The sequence below is a fragment of the Gymnoscopelus microlampas genome (genome assembly GCF_963454915.1).
Source record: "Gymnoscopelus microlampas genome assembly, chromosome: 8".
Taxonomy (NCBI): domain Eukaryota; kingdom Metazoa; phylum Chordata; class Actinopteri; order Myctophiformes; family Myctophidae; genus Gymnoscopelus; species Gymnoscopelus microlampas.
The window spans coordinates 36,026,387-36,036,569 of NC_139945.1; positions in this window are offsets into that span (position 1 = coordinate 36,026,387).

Consider the following 10,183-nt stretch of genomic DNA (forward strand, 5'->3'; position numbering starts at 1 on the left):
AGCTGCTACAGTACCGGTAGCAGCGTCATATGAGATTTTTTTGATTGGTTGAATATTTTATTAGACCGAAAATGCAAACAGCACGAGTACAGTCATACACTTGGTCTAAAAGAAATTACACAAAAAAGTCCTTGTGGACTTGTTTCCATTGAGGTCCTATATATTCAATTCATCAACATAACATAAAAATAACACTAAAAATCTATATCATCACAAATATAAAACGCTATATGCACATATTAGAAAAAAAGGGGTGGGGGTTGGGGGGAGATCACCATTCTAAGGGAGAAGTGATGCTTTACCTCCACCCTTTCAAGTGGATTTTCAGGCCTGTTTTAAAGGAAGCCAATGAACCACATCTTTTAAGGGATGGGGTCAGGGCATTCCACACTGGCAGTGCTCTAGAAAGGAGAATTTACCCATGTTTGTTCTATAGGTGGGTGTTACCAGATCGTTGTTGATGCTCCCTCTAGTATTGTGGCTGTGGGTGTCGCTCACTTTTTGGAGGTATTTAGTCAGATATGCAGGTATTGAGGGCATTGAGGACAAAGTCGCATTGACTATTTTGAATGCCAATCCCATTTTAAGCACATAAAAAATGTAGGAACCTGACCAAGCACTGAATCACTTTACTTTCAATTTACTGGTCAATAAACATGCACCATTAAAACATCAGGGAATAAAAAATAGGTCAAGTCGATGGTTCACTTCTGATTTATCAGCATTGCTCAAATCAAAAAATAAGGCATGGATTTTAGCTAGAAAGCATGGAGACCATTTTCACTGGGTTGCTTTTAGACAAATTAGAAATAGATTTACAACATCAGTGAGGAAAGCTAAATCGATTTATTATTTAACCCTCGCATTGTGGTAGAAACCTGCTGACACTTTAATAGCGGGTCAAATCTGACCCATGATTTAACTCAGCCAAAAATACTCAAAAAATAATAATGTTCTTCTTTTTTTCTTCCCCCACCTCATAGCTGACTTGTTATGCATTCATATCCATGTTAACTTTTTTTGAGTTAGTGTTAGGGTTTCATCTTTCAATATACTGTAACTCGATCAATTATAAAAAATAAAGGTAAATCACTCATTACATTTCCTATAAGACAATGGATAATGATGTTATCTGGCTATAATAGACTAATATTAGAACACATTTCCAAAAATAAATTACTTTTTTCTTTTGACCCTTATAAATATCTGGGCATATGGATCTATGATAAATTCACCTTCAAGTTCCATATTGAGAACCTGATCAAAACATTGCGGGAAAAACTTGGTCTACTTTATAGAAATAAATCTTGTTTCCCTTTGTCTAGCATAAAGAGGATCATAGAGGCTGTCCTACTCTTAGACTATGGAGACATCATTTATAGACATGCTGCTACCACCACCCTTTATCCCCTAGATGCCATCTACCACTCTGCTCTAAGGCTCATCACAGGTGACCCATATAATACCCATATAATACCCACCATTGCACTTTATACACTAAAGTTGGTTGGCCCTCTCTCTCCATGAGACGAGACCATCATTGGCACACCTACATTTATAAAGCTCTGTTAAATAAATCACCATCATATATTTCATCACTGTTAAAACCGAATACTTCCATTCATCAAACACGTTCTCAGGATTACATCTCATTATTGGTCCCCATGCAGACCAACACCAAGGTAAAACAGCCTTCGGTTTTAGCGCTCCCTTTACCTGGAATAAATTGCAATGCACTTTAAAGATTGACTCCATGATCTCACTGGGGCAATTTGAAAACTTGCTTGCTAATCTTGTGGTTCTAAATTGTCATATCGGGAGTGATATGCAGCAAAGGGAATTAAACCTGGGACTCGCTGTCAGGCATCAGAGCGTTTGCATGTGGTATGCGCCTTAAAAACCTCATCGATCAGCGCCCCCCAGATATTTTCATGATTAAGAAAAAAGGAAATTCCTCTCCTTTCCAAGTGGCCCTCCTGGCACTTTGTAAACCTGTGACCTACACACCTGATTGATCTTACACCACCGCCACTACATGTCTGCATCTCTCTCTCTCTCTCTCTCTCTCTCTCTCTCTCTCTCTCTCTCCCTGTCTTCTGCTGTTTTCTCTGTCTTTCTCTCTCATAGACCCATGTACTCTTGTCTTCTTTATTCTTTTTTTTGTGACAGCCGGGTGTTCAGTTTCTTCTCTTCTCGCACTTGTTTGTGACTTTCCTTTGTACAGTATATCCCTGTCTTAGATCTCATGTTCTCATTTTCTCTCTCTTTTCTCTCTCTTAATCTCTCGCACGTCTTTCATCTGTCCTCCTCTTCCTCGCCTGGATGTGGTCATGTGTCAGACCACTAAAGGACTTTCAGAAGTCAGACACAGAGAAACTGTGGTCTTCGGGGGCTGCACGCACACACGCACGCACGCACGCACGCACGCACGCACGCACGCACACACGCACACACACACACACACACACACACACACACACACACACACACACACACACACACACACACACACACAGACACACTAGCAGTGTTAAACCCTCAAAGAGTTTCTTTCCGTGAGGCGCACACGCTCTACAGAGAAATACAGAGAATGTTTTCACTATCTCTCTCCCCCTCATGCTCTCTCTCTCTCTCTCTCTCTCTCTCTCTCTCTCTCTCTCTCTCTCTCTCTCTCTCTCTCTCGCTGCCTTCTGTAGTCTCTGCAGAGGGGTACAAACATGCAGACTGATCAAAGAGTCTGGGGTTTCAGAAGTGGAGGGGACAAGATGGACGTGCGTCGAGGACAGGATGAGGACAGGCGATGGAAAGAACGGAGATGTCAATCAAACACTCCATCAAACTCGGTAAAGTTTGTGCCCCGGTTGCATCTCAGTAGACTGCAGAGTTACCTGAGGGACTGTCAGTGTGCTGTCATACCACACACTACGTTGTCTCTCCTCTCTTTTTATCTCTACGTACTTTGAGGTTTGTAGTCAGAAGATGGAAAAAAAAGAGATGATGGATGCTGACTGACATCAGAAGCCCAGCAAACTCCACCAATACGTTGCAGAGGTTTCTTGTATCAACTTTTCATGAAATAGTGTAGCATCCCGGGATGTTGGCGGCTGAGGGGGGATTCCCCAGCATGCCTCGGGGCTCACTCAAATCATTATTGTTGTATTGTCATGTTACGGTCTGAAGTTGTTGTTTGTTATAGGTAATGTGTTTGGGGGGATTAATGTGTCTTTTTATGTTTGTGTACGTTGGTTGGCAACCATGGACAATGGGGGAAACAAATAAAATAGTGCTCTTAAACAAAACAAAACATTGTCATGGCTCTTCCTTCAGAGCAGAAATCTACCGGTCATTACATTGGCATCATAAGTGGTGTGGGATGGACTGTGCTGGATGAGACTCGGGAAGCCCTCTAGCTTTCCCCAGGAGAAACTCACGCCACTGAAGACGCTCGACACAGTGCTGGAAGAAAGCCACCAAGAGGACACTCGCCGCCGGGTAGCCGTACCAGCATAATACAGTACCGCCAAAGACGGCAAACTATCTCCCACTGGCCCGAAGCCACCAGTGCATCAGCAGAGATTGATGACACCTTAACCTTATGCTACTGACCACACTCTATCTCTCTCTCTCTCTCTCTCTCTCTCTCTCTCTCTCTCTCTCCTCTCTCTCTCCTCTCTCGCACACACACACACACACACACACACACACACACACACACACACACACACACACACACACACACACCTCTCTCTCTCTCTCTCTCTCTCTCTCTCTCTCTATAATTGCCGTTTCAGAAGTGGAGGGGACAAGATGGATGTGCGTCGAGGACAAGATGAGGACAGGCGACGGAAGAAGGCAGATGTCAATCAAACACTCTGTAAACTTTTTGCCCCGGTAGCATCCCAGTAGACTGCAGAGTTACCTAGTTAGTGTGCTGTCATACCTCAAACTGGTTGTCACTCCTCTGGCTCTCCTTACTTTGTAGTTTGTAGACGAAAAAAGAGACTATGGATCAGACATCAGAATTCTTTCATGTGAAAAGCCTAACAAACTGTCCACAAATATGTTGTGTAGAGTTTTCTTTGATCAGTTTTTCATTAATACTTTAGCATCCCTGGCTATTAGTGTCGGATGGGGGATTCCCCAGCATGCCTCGGGGCGCACACAAATTCTTATTGTCATGTTATGAGGTTGTTATTTGTTCTGCGAAACGTGTTGGATAAATTCATGTGTTTTATTTTACATCATTTATTTCGTACATGTAAGTTGGTTGGCCACCATGGGCAATGGGGTCTATTGATTGATTGATTGATGAATTGAGAACATTTGTTTCCAACATAATCATGAGGAACAGCAATGAAGATTTGAAAATGAGTCTAGTCATTTGTATTTGGTTCCAGTGAAAAAAATATTGAGTGTGAATCAATATTGTTTATATAGTTGCTTCACACTCTGACAAAGGTTGTTAACATAGGCCTATGTCTGATCCAGTTGTGTCTATTACTTTGTTTTTCACCAGGAAAAACTTTGTGACATTGGATTCACCTCCATTGATGCCTATGGTAATTTTGATCAAATTAATTTTCCAATTATTTTGGCACAACCAATTGCTCCAAAAGTTTACAAATTTAGTACACCACCCATTTTATTGTTTGTTTACTTATTTTGCATACAGACATAATTACTGTAAAATGCTATTATTTTAGACATTTGGCTGGGATATTAAGTTGGCATGCAATGAGTCCAATAAATCTTGCATTTTGAGTTTGTTCCAAAAGGAATGAATAAACAATGTGAAGACAATGAGTGCTGCTGTGTGACTGGTGGAGTACCAGCACCCTCTTCTGGACAGAGACACACTTCCATAGCACATCTTTTGCTATAGTTGTGGCAAATGTAGATTTCTAATTTAAATTGTATTATTATTATTACTTTAAAATATGTTGTGTAAAATATTATATGTATGTATGTATGTATGTATGTATGTATGTATGTATGTATGTATGTATGTATGTATGTACGTACGTACGTACGTACGTACGCACGCACGCACGCACGCACGCACGCACGCACGCACGCACGCACACACGCGCGCACACACACACACACACACACACACACACACACACACACACACACACACACACACACACACACAATCTTCTTGATTCTTGATTCTGAACGGCATGGGTTCAATTTGCTGGGGGTGATGGGGGTGATCCATTCCTCTGGCAACATGCCGAGCTTGTAGATCAGCTATTTAAAATATTTATACAAGTATGTAAGGCTACATTGTTGTAATAAAATTGTCTGTCTGTCTGTCTGTCTGTCTGTCTGTCTGTCTGGGTCCGTCCGTCCGTCCGTCCGTCCGTCTGTCTGTCTATTTTAATATGGTTTAAACTCAAGGGATGCACTAGCTCAGCTGGTTGGGGAATGAAACCTTGAATATGAGAATAGGTATATGCTTGCTGCTTGTATACAGTATCTCTACCTCAGTGAATCAATTCTTAATGCAATTTCTTCTTTGTAGAGAAATTATTGATTAGTGGACCTGCTCTTATTACTCTTTTTTTACATTTTTTTATTTGCATAGATTTTTTAGATTTTTAAGCTGTAACATGCCATTTTAATGATTGCTATTGATGGCCATACCACGTGACTAGAAATTTGCTTTGGCTGTGTAAAGTACATCGGACAACACACAACACAGTCTCTCTCCAAGGTCCTGCCTATTGACACAGAAATGTCGTAAATAACTCAGCTTCAGCTTCATGTGTCATAACATTTACTGTATGGTAAGTGCTACTATTCACTGCCTTTGGTGTGTGATCCATTTAATGGCTACCAGTGAGTATTCCTGGAGGTGAACTTTGTCTCCCTCAAGTGTAGCAATTATATCCTCTCTGCTGGACGCCGTTTCCCTCCTAACTCCAGCATTGATTTGCATTGCTGCAGCTTCAATATCAGGTTTAATGCCGTATGGGCCTGCCGACAAGAGCCAAATGAGTGTGTTAACATGGAACAACATGCCATGCCCCTTGGGTTATTAGTCGAAGATGACCTAATGGCAGGGTTTGATTTGCTGGTGGGGGATGGGGGGATGTCAAGTCTTAAGCATTGTGCAGAATAGACCTCTGGATAAACCTCTGAAGCAGTGGTTCTCAAACTTTTGTTTTATTTCAAGGACCCCCAGTTTGGTGTGCTTTGAATATGCCATCCACAGAGGTTGACATGATTTATTTATTTTTTGGGGAGGGAGCTGAAGAACACCCCCTCACTAAGGTTGGATGGATCGAAATAAACTTGGTGGATCTAAATAAACTAAACCAAAACAAAGGTGAAACAAAGACATGTATGACTGTTGTGATTGACATAACATGCTAATAGATTACGTTTATTTTGGTTGTTGGGTTATGTGGTATTGTCATTGTGGGCATCCTACTAATCATTCTCTCTTTGATGTCTACTTCCTGGAGTGCACATATAGGAGAAAGCAGCTTCAAGACTCCAGCTGTTGTCCATCATCTTGTTAAGCCTGGCAATTACCTTGTCTGGCTGTACCAATGGGCCATGGAAGAGAGAGGGGTGTAGTTGTTTTTTTTTGGTACTTTGTTTGTTTTTGTTTAGTATTTCTTTAGTAGATTAGACATTTTGTTTTGACCTGTTTTTGCTAAATTTGTTATGAGTGTCTGTAGGTGTGGTGGTTGAAAGGTGTACATAGTTTCTGTTAGAGTTAGTGGGCGAATCTCACGGTGCTCTGCATTGTGGAGGTGGGGGGCTATATTTACCAGCTGGGGAAATTTTGTGAGGACCGGTCTTTGTATATGCCAGCCTGAGGTCATGCAGTAGCCTCTGTCAGAAAATGTTTGTAAATGGTGTTGGTTCATCAGTAAATGGCACATCTCTGCAACCATCTCTGCCTGGTGTCATTCTACACCTACAGTAGCTGTTTGTAAGGTTCTCCCCCAACACAAAATGTTACACTTCCATATCCCATTATGAACACTTCTGCTCGTTGCAGAGTCTTCAGTCTCCTCGTGTGGTGGAACATTGGAACCAGTCGTTAACCCTGTGGGGAAACACAAGACATGTTAATTGGGTAAAAAGTGTGAGGGAAAAATAATCTCTGCTTTTTTATGTTAAGTATACATGTATGCGGTTGAAGTAATGGCTAGATGAGTGATATTGTGGAGCTTGTGATGAACTGGCAGCAATACACCAGGAGATGGGGACAGAGAGCAGCAACATGTACAGTCACTATACACCTACTTATACAATTACTATGAAATATTCATATTCAATATTTGTCTATTGTCTGCTATTGATAATCTTTACATTGTATTGTATAATGTTTGTTTGCTTGTTTTGTTTTCCCATAACGCACACATTTGACTCACAAGGCAGTCTGTAAATGTTTGCTCAACTAGAGACTGAGAAGAGTCTCCCAGATTGTTTTGTTAAAAACTGTGTGGAAAGAGATAACAGAGCAGATAACAGCAGGGGCACCTGATTTGCCAGCAGAGGGTGCCAGAGAGAGAGAGAGAGAGAGAGACAGAGACAGAGAGAGAGAGAGAGAGAGAGAGAGAGAGAGAGAGAGAGAGAGAGAGAGAGAGAGAGAGAGAGAGAGAGAGAGAGAGAGAGAGAGAGAGAGAGAGAGAGAGAGAGAGAGAGAGAGAGAGAGAGAGAGAGAGAGAGAGAGAGAGAGAGAGAGAGAGAGAGAGAGAGAGAGAGGTGAGAGTGAGTGTTTTGAGAGTGTTGTGTATTGATGCAGATTTAAGGGTCACTGATGTATCTGGGGTATCAGACACCAAAACACCTTCATAAGTTAATACATCAGTGAGATATATTTTTAAATATATATTTTTTATTTATGTTGAAGATTATTCAAAATTAAACAATCTAATGTTTCCCCACTGCATTCCATTATTTCTGTTCATTTACCACTTTTCATAGATCATTCAAAGGAAATATTAAGATACATTTTATGAATAAAAAGTACGATGGAAATGCATTATCTGTAGGCCTATATACCAGACTCTTACCTTAACGGTTAAGGTCTGAGGAAGCTCGAAACGTTACCAATAAATTCTGCAAACGGGAGTATACTGGTGTGTGAATTTTATTTATTTTCATTGTACAGTATATAGAAATTTTGATCCATCACCCAGCAGGTCTGGGATGTGTGTGTCTCTTTGTATTTGTCTCATGTTTACAGTATACCACCCACCACCCACCACCAAAGGAGTGGGCAACACTGCCGATTATTCTCTTTTATTTTATGCAACACAATTTTGAGTCACTTTGTACTGTACATAGCAGATCTGTATAAGAAAGTTCCATTGTAAGCACACTGTAAATAATGATCTCTGCATATAGTGTTGTTCCTTGCATTTTGTGTATGTAGCTGAATTGTAGTGTATGGCAGTGAATGACACAGTAGGTATGTTGAAGAAAATGTGCATACAGGTATAGGGAACCCACCAAACTAGGGGTGTGCCGATATATCGTCCCACGATATATCGCGATACGTTTTCGTGACGATATGTATCGTTTTGGGGAAAAAAAATATCATTTTTATTTTTTATTTTTATTTTTTACAATCATTATAATCAGGCATGCAAACAGCCCCGAGGTGACAACATGTTGTTTTTTTTCGGGTCGGGTGTCACACTATTGCCCTATTTGGATTGAAAACGGCTATAGTAGCTGAAAAGCTACAAGTTTGCATGTCTGAATAATGCAAAAACAGAATTATTTGTTTGCATTTACTTTTTTCCTCCCCCATATATTTTCATAATAAAAAAAGTGCGTATCGTATCGTATCGATATTGTATCGAAGTTGTGAGCCAAATATCGTATCGTATCGTTTGGTGAAATTAGTGTATCGGCACACCCCTACACCAAACCTAACAAACCTTTATGATTGTTTGGCAATTATTTGGGGGCCCAGTTCCAATATCCTAGTGGGCCCTGGCCCAAATGTTGGGAATCACTGGTCTAGAGACATTCCACATCTGCAGACAAACACTACGTTTTTAATGATAACATTATATTACAAATAAAATGTCTCTATATTTTTATTTAAAACCTTAAACAATGAGTTTTCATTGTGTTACTGATAAACAGGAACTTAACGTGTACTTCCATTGATCCAAGCCGGAACACAATCGATTTATTGATTCAAATAAACATGCTCTGAAAATGCACACAGCGCACCCATCTGAGCACTTAACACCGCTGCCGTGTTGAGAGGTCAGATGGGTGGGCCGCGAACGCTTTCAAGATTCTCAAGTGGTAAAGGTTGCAGGAACCGCTGCTCTATTACACAGCTCTGATGGTAGCTACACCACAGCTCTCCATTTGTCACTGTAGTAGTCAGCAATCGTTTCTATGGTAACCACCGACAGAAGCCATGGCAACTAAAGTCCCCCCCCCTCAAATCTCCCACCCCTCTGCTAATGGCTTTGTGCCCTAAAAGTGTTATCTTAAAACCTCCTTTCCACCCTTACAGTATCCCTCCCTCCTTCCTTCCCTCCCTCCGTCATCTCTTGTTTTTCCTTCTCCCTCCTTCTCATCCATTTTGCCATCATCTGTCTTTTTAAAAGAGCTGAGATTGCGTTACTGTTTGGAGGAATTACCATCTTGCATCTCCTAAACCCTACCTTACCCATTCCAAACTCCCTCTGTCTCTAGGTCTCTCAATGTCTCTCTCTCACCACATTCAACCCCCCCCCCCCCCCCCCCCCCCCCCCCCCCCCCCCCCCCCCGGAAAACAAGGTAACAAGAGGCATGTGAGGTGTGATGTCAGTGACTCATTATAGGTGATAGCTTCATTCTCCTCTCCAGCTTCCTCCCCTCCTGGTTGGTTGGGGAGAGAGAAGAATGGATGGAAGGATGGTTGACATGCAAGAGTAGAGAGAGAAGGGCCGGGTTAATTTATTGTTTGGTTCCACGGCAGCGTGTTTCTTTTTCAACAGAGCATCATCGTGCCTTGATTCAAAGCCCAGATTTACAGTAATAGACCTGATGGTCCATATTTGATTTACAGTAACATTGTTTTACTGTTGGTCTAATTTTTGGAAGGATGTCAGGTTGAGATACAGTAGCCTATAGTCATTTAGTCACTGTTTAATATGGTCACCATTTTATAGTAAAGTTGAAGTTGAGTTGGTCTAATGTTGTAAGT